Here is a 12,322-nt window from a genome sequence, read left to right on the forward strand (position 1 = left end):
CTCTTGTCTCCCTTCTTTTTCTCTCCCATTAACGTTCGTATTTTTACACGTGCCACATATGCTATTCATATATGGTGAGACGGGGGTTGGATTGGGTGTTCTCAGGTGGTGGAGTTGGGTTGAAGGTTGGGTTTAGGGGTGATAATGGCTAGGTCAGGCCGAGTTTAGCACCAATTATAAAGTGTTTTAACTTAGGCTTAGGCCCGGCCCGACCTGCACACTAGGTTTAAATTGCAAGTATAAATCTTGGGGTGATCATTATTGGACCGGCCGAGAAATCAGGTCCAGCCTGGGCCTGCATCAAGCCTGAAAATTCTGGGTTGAAATTTGGGCCCATCACTTGAAGTCCGCATTGGGCCCGACCCACAATATTCAATATAATGTAAAATATATATTTCCAAATACATAATATATATAAGATCTAAGAAGAGGAGAGAGAATCTGACCATCTAGGAAGAAGCTGACATCATAGCTGAGAGTGAAGAGCTTCGCATAATCTGGGTTGAGTTTTGGGTGAACAGTCATTGTAGAGCAAAGCTAGCCATTGAAGTTGTAATAGCCAATTCTCTCGAGGTCGTTAGAGGCAGTCACACGTACATGGTAAGGCAAGTCATCCTCAAACATGGCATGAAGCGTTGAAATAGGCTATGCCGGTGTAGGGGAATGGATTGTTCAGGTGCTGGTGAGAAATTGCCGGTGATTTGAATAGTTGGGTAGTTGGGTCGGCTATCTTGGGTAGAGGGTGGTGGTGCTTGCTGGAACATACACGTGTCACCTAAACTGTACAAATTTAAAATGACAAATTATGATGGTGAGTTTAGGTCGCCGGGGTTATTATTTTTTTTCCTAAGGCTGCGTTTGGATGGGGTGTAAAATCCGGTTCAGTGTATTTTTATATTTCGGTCCAATTTTGCAGCCGTTTGGATGGGGGTGTAAAAATATACTGAAAATCGGTGTGAAAGTGATTTTTGATTTTGTTTTACCTCGATTATTGATGTATTTTATACATCAATTTTTTTGATTTAAAAGTCCATTGAAGTAAACAAGGTGTAAAGCCAATGGTTCTTCGTCTTCATCTCCTCTGATCGTCTCTCTCACCGTCGAGTACTTTCGCAAGCCCTCTCACCGCCTTTCTGCTAGTTGGGCTAGGTGAACTTCCTTGCTCATGTACTCCACACCTCTGTGTTCGAACTCGATCAGAGGAGGGTCTCAAGGAGCAAATGTTGCGTGGTTGTGCAAGGGACGAGGGCTCATCTCAATGCCCCGGCAAGCTGGAATGGTTGTTGGCGACTAGGAGATGGGCTGTAAACCCTACTACCAACGACCCATAAGTGAACCTTGTGAATTTAACCTGTAGCAAGGCTTCTGTCTCCTTGAGACTGGGGTGGAGGCTTAGCAAAGCTGGCGATGGCTTGAAGGGCATGGTCTGGTTGAGCGTGCAGTCAGTCGATGCTTCCACAAAATTGACACCATGGTCGTTGAGCAGAATGAGAGGGTCACCCTTGTCTGCTCCCAATCTGCCAGCCCACTCTCTGTACTCTGCTAGGGGCTTGTCGATGCCTTGCTCTATGGTCGCATTTGGAGGAGTTGGTGGTCGGTACGCATAGATTACAGCTATGTGGGTGTTGTAGGTAACCTTGTCAAAGACGCTCAGAGGAATATGCAGTGTTTGAAGGAGGAATATCTCCTTCGTAGTTTGGCTTTACAATCCTAGAGCTTGGGTTTGATAACACATGCTTGAGTCACCTACATGTGTTTGGGTTTGATAACATGTACTTGTTACAGTGGAAGACGCTTGTTACAATGGAATAATCTTCCAATATTGAAGATGTTCAACGGAAGATGCATAGATTACAAATAAACCAAAAGTAGTTACATGTGTGGAGGATACAAAGCTTTGTGTATTAATTGAGTTTGACGAATTGGGTTAGACCTTAGATGCGTTTATATACTAACACTCTGACACCACTAACCACACGGTTTGTGACGAATTTGTCACAGGAAGTAAGGGAGAAAGCTCCAGGAAAACAACAACAACAGAAATATAATTAATTATTGTTGCTTCATCTCTTAGTTACTATAGTGTTGGCAATCTTATTTGTCATTGATGATGCATGATCTGGCCGGTCTTAGTTGTCGATGATCTTGCCTCTGAACTGAGTAACAGGGGCCTGAAACGGGAGGAGAAGAGAAGCTTCGGGGAGAACCCGACGTAAGGGCTCCGAAGCTCAAGTCAGAATCCTTCAAAGGCAAGAATAACCAGATAGCGCGAGAGTTAGCATACCTCGTCCCTGGGGGGTAGAAGCCTTTTATAACCACCTCGCGCACTCACTTCCAGGCCTCCGTCAGGTCGGGCATGATTACTTCTGAACTCCTGCCAGTTCGGGTGTCATTTCCTCTGGTCGGACAGAACCGCCACTGTTCCTTTTGTCGGAGCCGTCTCTGCGGCTAGTGACGACGGTTGCAGGTGGCGGTGGCAGGATGCCGTTTGAAATGCGGCTGTCAGGCGTCAGATCCCAAATCAGTCAAGTACGTCGCCCTTGGATAAAGACGTCCTTGGTGTCGGGTATGTTTGGCTGGCCTGGTGCTTTGGAAGTGAAGTGTTGGAGTGGCGAGCGAGGTGCCTTGAGTTCGGTTTGGAGTGTTCCGAGCTGTCACGGGTCAGCTCGGGCCAGCTTTGTGAGGCTTGGGGCCCAGTATAGTTCGTGCTCCTTGCAGGGAGCTCGGGTTCTCAATAGGGAGCTCGCTCTTGACAGGGAGCTCAGGCTCCTAGTAGGGAGCTCGGATTTAGCGAGCTCGGGCTCCTGGTACCGAGCTCGGACTTGGGGAGCTCTGGTTTTAGGGAGCTCGGGCTCCTGGTTTTAGAAAGCGGGTGGCCAAGCGAGCTCGCGCCGAGCCATCCCGGGCTGCGGAGCCCGAGGCGCCGGACCGTCCGGCAGAGGAGCCCGAGATGGTTCCTCCCATGCAGGGGCCGGCGGGGGCTCCTTATGCTGAAACCACACACACAGGGGCTCCCGCTTATTCCGAGTCTGCTCATATGTGAGCTGGGCCGTCGGGCTCGGAGGCCCCAGAGGACTTCAGGAGCGTGCTGTCGCCCGTGCATGCTCTTCAACGGAGTAGGGAGGTGACGTTTCCTGAGGAAGTCGCGGCGTGGACCGAGCTCCCTCTGCACCAAGTGGCCTGCCGTGCCGTTACTCATGCCATGGTGGTAAGTGGCCTGCCTCCGTGCTTAGCTTCTATTTTTTCATTTGTTTCTTTGATCTCCTTTTCCTTTGATAGGTGAACTCCTCCATTCATGCCTTGGCGAACCAGGTGGAGAAATGCTCGCGGCAGGCGTGAGCTGCCGAGGAGGCTGCTCGGGCTGCCGAGGAGAATGCTCGCGCTGCTAATGCTGCTGCTCGCCGTGCGCGGTCTAGGCAGGTGAGGTCTCAGAGGGATGCCGAGGCCATGGGGGTGGTGGTGCAGCGCATGGCGGAAAGGAAGCTGGACTTGGAACACCAGGTCGGATATCAGGGAGAGGACTCAGATTTTCTCTCAGGGCATCGAAGACGCGAAGAAGAAGGTTGTTAGCGATTACATTGCTTCGCCGGATTTCGATGACCTGATGGTAGACTCCTACAGGAGGGGTTTCAAGCTGAGTCAGTGGATGATCCGGAATACGTACCCCGACCTCGATACCAGCGCCATATCCACTTCACGCATCACTCCGGAGATGGCTAATGCCGCGGATGCCGAACCAGACTCCGAGGGGGAGGCAGGTCCTTCGGGCGTTGTCGGAGAGGCTTCTGATAACGATGAAGTAGCTCCGGGCTTGTAAAATGTAATGAAATGAAATGTACATATCTGTTTTGAAATGAAACGTCTTTTTGTTCGTGTACTGGTATCTTCGAGCTTATATTTTTTGCTGAACTGACCATTTCAGTCCGTCAGTTTGTTTAATGAAATGACTTCGGCGTACTTGCTTTGGTGGCCTATAGATAGTACCTTCTCAAGTCGACAACGTTCCATGCTCGGGGTACTTGTTTCCCTTCTAGGGTTCCAAGCTCGTACGCTCCCCCACCGAGTGTTTTCGTTACTCTGTAGGGTCCTTCCCAGTTCGGTCCCAGTTTCCCTACGCCGGTTTCGGGCACCATGACCTTACGGAGAACCAGGTCACCGACGCGGAAGTTCCTCTTTTTTACTCGCGCGTTGTAGTACCGAGCTACCTTTTGTTGGTAAGCCGCAGTTCGGATGTGCGCGAGGTCTCTCACTTCGTCCAGTAGGTCGAGGTTGGTGCGCAACTCGCCCTCATTTATCCGTTCGTCGTACGCTTCCAGTCGTAACGTAGGCACTTAGATTTCCGCCGGGATCACTGCTTCGGTGCCATAGGTGAGGTTAAAGGGGGTCTTACCCGTGGCGGTCTTTTCCATGGTTCGGTGTGCCCATAAAACACTTGGTAGTTCGTCTGCCCACAAACCTTTGGCTCGGTCCAATCGCGTTTTTAGTCCGCGGAGGATGGCTCTGTTCATTACTTCTGTTTGGCCATTTGCCTGTGGGTGTGCGACCGATGTGAAGTTCTGACTAATTCCCATACTTTGGCACCATTCTTGGAACTTGATGTCTTCGAACTGTTTGCCATTGTCGGAGATCAGTACCCGAGGTAGCCCGAAGCGACATACGATGTTCTTCCAAAAGAAGTTTTGTATGTTTCGGGCTGTAACTATTGCCAGGGGTTCAACTTCTATCCACTTTGTGAAATAATCTACTGCCACCACTAGGAATTTCCTCCCGCCTGTCGCTAGTGGGAATGGCCCCAGGAGGTCGATGCCCCATTGGGCGAAGGGCCATGGACTGGTGAGGTATTTGAGGTCGGCAGCGGGCTGATGGTGGATGCTGGCGTGCTTCTGACACTTGCCGCATTTTCTGACGAGCTCGATTGCCTCTGCCTTCATCGTTGGCCAGTAGTATCCTTGTCGAAGTGCTTTTTCTGCTGAGCGCAAGCATCGCAGATAGGGGAGCGTGTAGGATCGTCAGTACAACCGTTCGTCTATCATGACGTATTTGGCTGCCTGGCGCTGCACCCTCTTGGCTGTGTTGCGGTCCGCGGGGAGTGTTCCGTCTAACAAGAAGCTCGCGAGTGGGTCGATCCAGCTCGGCTCTGCTTCGGTGACGGGAGCGACCTCTTCTGCCCCACCGAGAATGCTGGGCCGAGGTAAGTCCTCTACGTACACGGTTCTCCTGGCGTTGTGGCTCGTGCTAGCCAGTCGGGACAGGGCGTCGGCCTCAGCGTTCTCTGACCTCGGGATTTGCTTGATGAACTGTGATTGGAGTTGAGCAGAGCTTCCTTTACTTTTGCCAAGTACGCAATCATAGTGAGTTCGCGTGCTTCGTACTCGCCTGTAACTTGGTTGACCACGAGCTGGGAATCACTGCAGATAACCACGTGCTTTGCTCCGACCTTGTGCGCTAGGTTTAGCCCGGCTATCAGTGCCTCGTATTCTACCTCGTTGTTGGACGCCGCAAACTCAAAGCGTAGTGCATATTCCAGTTTTGTTCCGCCCGGGCCGCGTAGCACTATTCCAGCCCCGCTGCCTTGTTGGTTCGAGGAGCCATCTACGTGAAGGATCCAGGGCTCCTCCTCCCAGTTCGCGCTTGGTCTAACCAGGAGGGATGCCATACTGGCTGCTACTTCACGGGGTTCCGACTCGTTTGGCTCGGGAGCTCCGAGTTCGCCCGAACTGGGGATCTCGGGCTCTACCGGCTTAGGGGCTTCGAGGCTAAACGTGCATTCTGCAATAAAATCTGCCAAGGCTTGGGCCTTGATGACAGTTCTTGGCTTATACTGGAGATCGTACTCGCTGAGCTCGATGGACCACTTCGTCAGCCAGCTGGAAACCTCGGGTTTGAGTAAGACTTGCCTCAAAGGTTTGCTGGTCAGGACGATGACGATGTGGGCCTGGAAGTATGGGTGGAGTTTCCGTGCTGCTATCACCAGAGCATACGCTAGCTTTTCTATCTGCGGGTACCTTGTCTCTGCTCCCTGCAGGATTTTGCTAACATAATATATGGGTCGTTGGACCCGGTCTGCCTCCTTTACTAGTACCGAACTGACTACCTCGTCGCTGGCCGAGAGGTACAGCTCCAAGACTTCGCCTTCCTCGGGCCGAGCTAAGGTTGGTACTTTGGCGAGGTAGCCTTTTAGCTCGTCAAACGCGAGCTGACAGTCTTGGGTCCACTCGAACCCTTGGCCTTTGATCGGTTTGAAGAAGGGTAGGCAGCGGTCTGCCGATTTGGACATGAAGCGGCTTAGGGCGGCTATGCAGCCGTTTAGCCTTTGGACTTCTTTTATTTTCCGAGGTGGTCTCATATCTAGGATGGCTTGTATTTTGTCTGGGTTGGCCTCGATGCCACGTCGATTGACAACGTAGCCCAGGAACTTGCCCGAGGTGACGCCGAAGACGCATTTGTTGGGGTTTAATTTCATGTTATACTGACGCAGGATTTGGAAGACAGAATCTAAGTCTTGTATTAATTTTTGTGAAAACTGTGTTTTGACGACCATGTCGTCTACATAGCACTCTATCTTTGTGCCGATCAGGGGCCGAAACAGCTTATTTACAAGTCTTTAGAAGGTCGCCCCGGCGTTTTTTAACCCGAAGGGCATGACCTTGTAACGGTATATACCGAATTCGGTTACGAAGCTGGTTTTTTCCTCGTCGGGCTAGTCCATCCGGATTTGGTTGTAGCCTGAGTAGGCATCCAGGAAACTTAGCAATTCGTGTCCCGAGGTCGCGTCCACTAGACGATCGATCCTAGGAAGGGGGAAGCAGTCTTTCGGGCAAGCTCGGTTCAGGTCGGTGTAGTCGACGCACATGCGCCACTTGCCGTTCGCCTTTTTCACCAGCACAGGGTTGGCCACCCAGCTCGGGTAATGGACTTCCCTTATGAAGTCTGCCGCGAGGAGCTTTTCGACTTCCTCGTCGACCGCTTTCCAGTGCTCCGGGGCTAAGTTCCGTTTCTTCTGTCTAACGGGTATGACTAAAGGGTCAGTGTTGAGTTTGTGAGTTATAAGACTAGGGTCAATACCGGGCATTTCGGCCGCGGACCATGCAAAAATATCTAAATTTTGGAGTAAAAAACTTACCAGTTCGGCCCGTAGGGGTTCCTTGACAGAAGCACCAATCTGGAGTGCGCGAGATGGGTCCGTAGGTGAGGTTGGGATCGCGACTGTCTCTTCTGTCGGCGAGGCTCGTTCTTCGCCTTGCTCCGTAGGCCGCTCCAGGTCGAGGTCGCCGGCCGGCTTGGACTTGCCCTTTAGGGCGGCGACGTAGCACTTGCGGGACTCGAGTTGGTCGCCCCGCACTACCCCCACACCGAAGTCCGTAGAGAACTTCATTGCCAAATAATAGGTAGAGACCACCGTCCGCAGGATATGCGTGATTGGCCGTCCTATTATGGCGTTGTATGGGGAGGGGGTCGCGACCACCAGAAAATCGTGGCTGAGTCTGACCGCACAAGGCCATGTGCCGACTTCCACGGACACCGTTATCTTCCCAAGGGGCCTGACTTCCTCCCCGTTGAAGCCCACCAGGGGAGTGCTCGCAGGTTTTAGTTCGCTCCTTGGCAGCCGTAGCTGATCAAATGCCGACTTGAATAGGATGTCCGCTGAGCTGCCTGAATCTACGAGTACGCGCCTAACTTCGAAGTCGCTGATCCGGAGTTTAATGATGAGTGCGTCGTCGTGAGGGTAGCGAACTCCCCGCGCGTCGTCTTCTGTGAAAAGGATCGGCTCTTCGGTCTTCGGCCTCTTCGGGGGGTTCCTCTCCTCGAGGACCGCTTCGCGGACTGAGGTCCAAGCTGCCGCTGATGTGCACCCCGCCACTACTGAACCTCCCACAATTACATGGATGGTTCCTCGAACTGGCCTTTCTGCCGGGGGTTGTCGCTGCATTGGTTCGGCAGGCCTGCTGCTAGTCTCCGGGGCGTCTTTTAATTGTTTGCCCGGTTGATCCGCTTTATTGCTGTTATTGTTGTGTTGTACAAAGTTTCTTAAGTATCCGCAACGGATGAGCCCCTCTATCTCGTCTCGGAGGTTATTACATAGCTCGGTACTGTGACCATGGTCCCTATGGAAACTACAACACAAATTCTTGTTCCTTTCGTTCGGATTTCCCTTTAGGCGAGGTGGCCATTTCACGAAGGGGGCGTCCTTGATTGTCATTAGGATCTTGGTTCGCCTCGTGTTCAGTGGCGTGTAATCCATCCGGGCTGGGAGGCGAGCTCGGAGTGACTGGTTCGGTTTCGGGTCCCGGGCCGGGTTTTTTCGGTCGGCCGAGCTAGAGGGCTCGCCGTCCCTCTTTCTTTTCTCGTTTCCGCCCTCGGTTCTTTGGTTGATTTCCTCCTCCGTCCTCATGAACTTGTCCGCGAGCTTGAGGAACTCGGCCACGGTCGCGGGCTGATTAGCTACCATGTGCCACTTGAATTCCTTGTGCGTCACCCCTCTTTTCGTTGCGGCGAGCTGTACCGCGGGGTCCAACCGAGGTATCTGTAAGCATGCCTCGTTGAATCGTTTGATGTAGCCCCGTATGGGTTCTCCTTCCCTTTGGACTACTCCGAAGATGCTCTCCTCTGCTCTGGGGCACCGTTTGCTGGTAACAAAGTGTGCAGTGAAGACCTGCACGAACTGTGCCCAACACTTTATCGATCTGGGGGCCAGGTTCCTGTACCAAGTGCGGGCTACCCCCTTGAGGGTGGTGGTGAAGGCCACGCACATGCATGATTCGCTGGCCCTGGCGAGGTGCATTTGGGACTGGAAAGCGTCCACGTGGTCGTTGGGGTTGAAGGATCCGTCGTACTTGTTTAGGGGCGGAAGCTTGAAATCTTTAGGCAAGGGGACTGCCAGGAGTTCTGAGGCGAGGGGGGAAGGAACTGAGAGGATCGGGGCGATTCCTACCTCGTCCTTGCTCGCCTCGCCTTTGCCTCTGAGCTCGAATAAGACGCGGGTGGCGGTTCGTCGACTTCGACGGCGTCTCCGCTGCTGAGTGGGCCTTGTGCTGGCGCTGCTGGCCTCCGTGCTTCCGAGCTTGATGGGCTCGGAGTTCTGGTAGTCCACTGCTGTTAGTGCGCCGAATCGGTTTCCCACCAGTGGGGACTCCTGTTTTGAGACCCGAGGTGCTGACCTCGCGGGCGAGGTTCCTGATCCGCCTGCGAGCCGCGAGGCGGGGATGACTTTTCTTTCTCTCCGGCCTGGGGACGAGGCCTGGCTGTTTGGGGGGTTCTGGGGCCTAGAGGCCTTTCCTTGGTGAAGGCGCCCATCCTGCGGAGAGGCCTTTACTGGCTTCGGGGCTGGGTGGCGAGGTGGAAGCGGTGGCTGGTTCGGTGTCAGTTGGGGAAACTGCTGCTGATAGTGGTATTGGGAGAGGTTGTGCAACACTTGGTGTTGGTGAAGCTGGTGTTGCTGTAACTGCTGCATCTGGGCTTGCATTGCCCGCATGCATTGCATTAAGTCGTCCAACCGATTCTGGCTAGCTGCCAGGGGGACGGCGGTCGGTTCAGAGAAGGTAGTCTCGATGGGAAGAGGGAAGGAGATGTTTGTGGAGGGCAGGCTTATAGGTGCCACTGTTTGTGGCGTAGTCAGGTTGGGGATTCCATCCACCGTGAGGGGGATGGTGAACTGCCCCACACACACCACGGGAACTTGGAGCTGTTCCCCGGTGGTGTTTGTCTTTGTGCCGCGTCCGGCGTTGCTGGATGAGGCCATAAGTAACGAGTTTTTCAGAGAAGAAGGAAAGGGTATGAAAGTTTTGGAGGGAGGCTTTTTGAAGCGTATTCCTACAGACGACGCCAATTGATGATGCACGATCTGGCCGGTCTTAGCTGCCGATGATCTTGCCTCTGAACTGAGTAACAGGGGCCTGAAACGGGAGGAGAAGAGAAGCTCCGGGGAGAACCCGGCGTAAGGGCTCCGAAGCTTAAGTTAGAATCCTTCAAAGGCAAGAATAACCAGATAGCGCGAGAGTTAGCATACCTCGTCCCTGGGGGGTAGAAGCCTTTTATAACCACCTCGCGCACTCACTTCCAGGCCTCCGTCAGGTCGGGCATGATTACTTCTGAACTCCTGCCAGTTCGGGTGTCATTTCCTCTGGTCGGACAGAACCGCCACTATTCCTTTTGTCGGAGCCGTCTCTGCGGCTAGTGACGATGGTTGCAGGTGGCGGTGGCAGGATGCCGTTTGAAATGCGGTTGTCAGGCGTCAGATCCCAAATCAGTCAAGTACGTCGCCCTTGGATAAAGACGTCCTTGGTGTCGGGTATGTTTGGCTGGCCTGGTGCTTTGGAAGTGAAGTGTTGGAGTGGCGAGCGAAGTGCCTTGAGTTCGGTTTGGAGTGTTCCGAGCTGTCACGGGTCAGCTCGGGCCAGCTTTGTGAGGCTTGGGGCCCAGTATAGTTCGTGCTCCTTGCAGGGAGCTCGGGTTCTCAATAGGGAGCTCGCTCTTGACAGGGAGCTCAGGCTCCTAGTAGGGAGCTCGGATTTAGCGAGCTCGGGCTCCTGGTACCGAGCTCGGACTTGGGGAGCTCTGGTTTTAGGGAGCTCGGGTTTAGGGAGCTCGGGCTCCTAGTACCGAGCTTCGGACTTAGGGAGCTCGGACCCTTGATAGGGAGCTCGCTCTTAATCAGGGAGCTCGGGCTCCTAGTAGGGAGCTCGGATTTAGCGAGCTCGGGCTCCTGGTACCGAGCTTCGGACTTGGGGAGCTCTGGATTTAGGGAGCTCAGACCTTTGACAGGGAGCTCACTCTTAACAAAGAGCTCGGACTAAGTACAGCGGTCTGGAGTTCGGGCTCGGTAGTGAGTTTGGACTTGCTTCCGATGTTTGCTTTGGGTGCTCTACTGTCCCGAGCTGCTTGCCTTTGCCACGTGTCGGGCGATCGCGAGGCCGGGCCAAATTTCCCTTCATCAGTCATCGATACATGGGTGTAGTTTTACACCATTGTTCATCCAAACTTATACAGAAAATGCATTGATATTTTACACTATTCTTCCAAACGCACAGCAGTGTAAAAGTTGCATTTATTCGGTTCATTTTTTGCACTTGTATATTGGACCTATCTTCTTTTACACCGATGGAGTTTTGCCTTTACACCTCAAATAAACACAGCCTAATTTAATTTAATTCACATTTTTCTTTATCGATGTTTGTATTAGTTATGCGTGAAGTTATTAATTTCGTTCGTACTTATTACTCAGTATTATTATTGTTTTTTTTTTTTATATTTTTGTTTTAATTTCGTTCAATTTTTTTTAGTTTAACTTCTTGCACATTATTAATGCCACATATACATACTCCAACAACAATTGACTTGATTAACCCATGCTGAATATTTTCTTAACTTTTTTATATTAATTTTTGTTTTAATTCCGTTCAATAAATGCATTAAAATACAATTTTGAATTAGTAAAATACATTTTCCCCGAACCGGGGATGGGGCGGGGATGGGTTTTGTATATAATTCCCTGAACCAACCCTGAATTCGAAGGTGAAAGTAGTAAAATATCTTTAGGTTTAGTATTGATATTTAAAATATGTAGTAAAATATCTCTAGGTTTAATACTGATATTTAAAATATCTCTAAGTTTTTTCTAAATTTTTAAAATCATAGAACTCCACAATTCTATTTTGGAAGTACGCCGAAAGTAATATAATTCAATCCTAAAAACCCTCAAATTCCTATATTGTATGTATAAATTATCCACAGAATAAATAATTTTTAAGAAATTGCCTTAAAACGAGGAAAATTCGAGAATTACCCGTCCCCGATGGGGAGTGGATGCCTTGCCCCGAACCTGCCCCACCATCGAGGACGAGGCGGGAATGGGGAAAAGTATCTTGACAACGGGGGAGAGGGTGCCCTGCCTCAAACCCGCCCCGTTGCCATTCTTGGAGAGAATAAGAAAAGAGAGAGTGTGTGGGAGATGAGGGCCTCACTAAGAAGAGAAAGAGATGTGTGGGAGAGTAATCGTTGTAATGGCGGGACAGGGGAAAGGAAAAAAACAGAAAGAAGAAGAAGAGAGAGAGAGACTAAGGGAGAGAGAGGGTCTGTGGTGGCGGAATGGACGAATTGAAGAAGAAAGAAAAAAAACGGAAAGAGCAACAGGGAGAGAGAGGGAAGGCAACTTATAACTAAAGGGAAGAAGAAGAAGAAAAGGAGAGAGATGTGGGGGGGGGGGTTGCGCAATTTCGCTTGAATGGCGCTGTTCTGACAACCTGGCTGGTTATCTAAATGCGGTTGTCTGAATCATGCAACACACACAAGCATTTATGTTATTGAACACTTTTAACAACAAATA

This window comes from Nelumbo nucifera, chromosome 4 (genome assembly GCF_055504915.1).
Source record: "Nelumbo nucifera cultivar China Antique chromosome 4, China Antique-T2T, whole genome shotgun sequence".
Taxonomy (NCBI): Eukaryota; Viridiplantae; Streptophyta; class Magnoliopsida; order Proteales; family Nelumbonaceae; genus Nelumbo; species Nelumbo nucifera.